Here is a 3,580-nt window from a genome sequence, read left to right on the forward strand (position 1 = left end):
TTTGGTCCGTTCTCATGAGACTTTAGGAGCCACAGATATATAGTACACGGTTTGGTCCTTTCTCTGGAGTGTGTAGGAATTGTTTAAGAAACAATTTGGTCCGTTCATTAAGAGATTGTAGAAGCAAAGGCTTGGTCCTTTCTCTTTGTGTCTGTAGAAATTGTTAAAGAAACAGTTTAGTCCATTCATCCAGAGACTGCAGAAACCATAGAATGTCTTGGGACTGATGTTGCTGCAAGAATTATAATTTCTTGACTGGGTGCTAATTCAGTAGCCACTATTTTAGTTTTTAAATAAATGTTCTAACTGGGTTAGAAGATGATGGCATAAAGCCATGGAACTATAAGTTGGTTAGCCTTCCGATGAAAGATACGGAAAGATCTAAAGTAAATTGTCTAAGAGACAAACTCAGCCTTGTGAGCTAGGACTCAAAAAGAATAGAACAAGTCTTTTCAGTCAGAAGTTTTCAGAAATGAAACAAGGAAATTAGCCTGAAAATTAATGTTTTGTCTTAACAGTAATATTGAAAACTTGTTAGGAGTACAAGTAGAGTCCATAATACACAATTTTGTATTTTGGAAATATGTTTGATTTGTCTGTGTATCTGAAATGGTCAGTCTAAAAGATTTCTGAGAATTTAAATCTGAATAAGCACCTTAACGGCTCTAACACCTTTTGTTCTGTTTCACACCTCTGAGGGTACATCTCCTGTACTTGCCATGGCTGAGTCTGCACGAAACAAGGGTAATGGCCCTGCATTGAGACCAACAACAGAAAGACATGGAACAGAACCTCCAAATGTTACTATTGATCAGATGATGGAAAATCTGAATGAATATTTGGACAAAAGGCTGGGACTAAGGAAGTGCCAGGGTGACATCTGCCAGAAGTACAACATTAGGCACTCAGAGAATGGACAATGGGCCTTGCCGGACATTAAAAGGGCTTATGGAAAGATGCAGCGCTCAAGAGCAAACACAAACAGAGATGGCTTGTCTGTAATTTTGGTCAAACAAATTCAACAGCATCTACAGAAGTGTGAGACTGACAATTACTACGTGAGAACAAAGCAGAGAAAGCAAAGGTTCGAGCACTGGCTGAACAATTGCAGAATGAAAAGAAAGACAAAGAAAGACTACTAAATGAGAAGACCAAGTTGTTAAATTTGCTTTTCAAACGATTGGAATCAAAAGACTGTTCTGGAAAAAAGAGTCATTCCATAAGATCTAGCAGCAAAGCAGAACAAGAGTTTCTCTATCCATTCAGTGATCTCCAGAAGAATGAGGATCAACAAGACCTTTATCTGCTTAGAGAAAGTGACAGCAGTTCCACAGTGAACTCTGACAGCGATGTAAACACACATGATGATATCATAAAGAACAACTTGAAGGTTAGGCTTGCTCCTGTAATTGTCAATAACAGAAGAACTGAAGTTGAAATTGACAATGAGGAGGAGTATGAGGAAAATGGTGAACGACGAACTCGAACTGTCACAAAAGTGGTAAAGAAATATGTTCCACACAGAACATACCAGCCAGCTACTCCAGAGCAAGTTGACAAATGGTCAAAAGATTTGCCAGATGTGTACAAACAACCACGGAAAGCTTGGCAATTTCTTCAGCGTTTGCAGAAAATCTACAATTTGCACCCACTAGACGGAGTGATGATTGTTAATGTGAACTTAAGGGACAATGACCAAAAGAGATTAACAGAAAGTGTTGAAAGAAGGACTGGTGAGTCTCAAGAGAACATTGAGGCTGGATGGGAAGCTGTACAAACATTCTTGTTTGAACTGAAACCTGCAGAGGTTAATTGGGCTAAAATTACCTCATGCATGCAGAAGACAGGAGAAAGTGTTGCTGAGTATGAAGAACGCTTCATACAATTTGGTTGGAATATGCCGGTGTGAACAACAATGAAGATCTCAGTAAAGATACCGGCATGCCTCTTAAAACCGCATTGTAAATGGACTGAAACCTGAGATTTCTAAAGCCCTTAAAATCAGGTATGATGACTGGGACAGCATTGGAACAGCATTCATGCAGATTGTTGAATGGTCAGCAAAGATTGAAAGAACACAGGAAGTCAATCTCAGAGCTTTGCAAACCAAAACCTTGTCATTCAACAACAGGACAATGGGGTATGAAGAACATGAATATGTGAGATACCCAAAAGCAAAAAGTCAAGGAAGATGCAGGTACTGCAACGAAGAAGGACACTGGATTCGTGATTGCAAGTTGATTTTAACACATCAAAGTGATGATGAGGACAACTTGTTGAAGAGGTTTCAGCAGTTGACAGACAAGCAAAAGCAGACTCTGCTGAAAGCTTTTGAGCCGCAGGAAAACTGAAGAACCTCTCTCTGCAGCACCAACTAGTGACATCTCATCCAACAACTGATGTACTCCATGTGTATGCAAAAAACACAAATGAAGACCCCATCCCAAAGGTGAAAGCATACACAGAAGTCTCAACAACTGAAGCCAAAGATGATGTCCTAGTAGACAGTGCTGCTAAACAAGCCGTAAAGGAGAGAGGTGCACATACAGCGGCATTAAGACAACTAGTGCAAGACAGACAATCAGACATTAAACAGATGCAGAATGAAGTGCACAAAGAAGAAAAAATATCATTGATGGAAAATGGAGTTGAACTGCATGAAGACAACCAATGCAGTCAGGATGACCACAGGAAAACAGGAATAAGCTTCTTTGAACATGTCACAGGCCGGCCCATGCCCAATGAAAATCTAACATCTGACAGCCTCCAGGTGGAAAAGCCCACATCAGGATCTCTTGGTAGCTGATGGAGCAGTTAAGGTGCAAAGAAAAGAAAAGTGGATCGACGTGAGCCAGTGGGATTTGAAACATCTACCTAGAGATGAGGATAGATGGCAGTAGTGTTTATCAGAGTCCAGAAATGGCGGGACTAGGGTTTTTAGGCTCTAGCTTGTTGCCTGAGGACGAAGACATAAACATACATCCACTGATAAACACAGTAGTGTCCTGCCAATATTAAATAGGGACAGTTTTAGGAGCAGTTAGTGTTATTTGATTAAAATATTTTCCTTGGCAAGATACGTTTCCCTTTTCTCTTTTGTGTGATTGCAGGTGTTTCAGCACTCCAGATGATGACCAAAGACGACCAACGCCTAGGCCGCACTGCACTGGCCACCTAGCTGAACGTGCCTGAACGTCCACAGAAAACAACACTATCTGCCACTTCCTCAAGACCACAATGTCAAAATAAGAAGGACTCAAGCATTCAGGAGGATGCAGTCTTCATCATAAACACTTATTCTGTCATTATATTAAGTAATGAAACCTGTATACAGCATGCTGTATACATGATTTATGGAAGTTTGTTTTATGATCAAAAATGATCAGAGGAGGGATTGAAAGATTATGTGTATTTTCATTATCTTTAGTTAGATGCATTTACATTGTGACTGTGCCTCAGATGCAATCAACTCTGTGTTTGTAAAGGTGTGAACCAAATGGCCCATACAGACATATGGCCCATAGCAACTGATGGGTGTGAATGACAAAGAAACAGCATTGCTCAGAGTAGATCACAGGGT

The 3,580-nt window shown here is 40.3% G+C and overlaps 1 pseudogene; it reads left to right on the forward strand.

Moving 5' to 3' along the window:
* The first annotated feature begins 341 nt into the window (after window positions 1-341).
* LOC125248420 lies at window positions 342-2,880 on the forward strand (annotated as a pseudogene).
* The last annotated feature ends 700 nt before the right edge of the window (window positions 2,881-3,580 follow it).

Source organism: Megalobrama amblycephala, linkage group LG16, assembly GCF_018812025.1.
Source record: "Megalobrama amblycephala isolate DHTTF-2021 linkage group LG16, ASM1881202v1, whole genome shotgun sequence".
NCBI classification, from domain to species: domain Eukaryota; kingdom Metazoa; phylum Chordata; class Actinopteri; order Cypriniformes; family Xenocyprididae; genus Megalobrama; species Megalobrama amblycephala.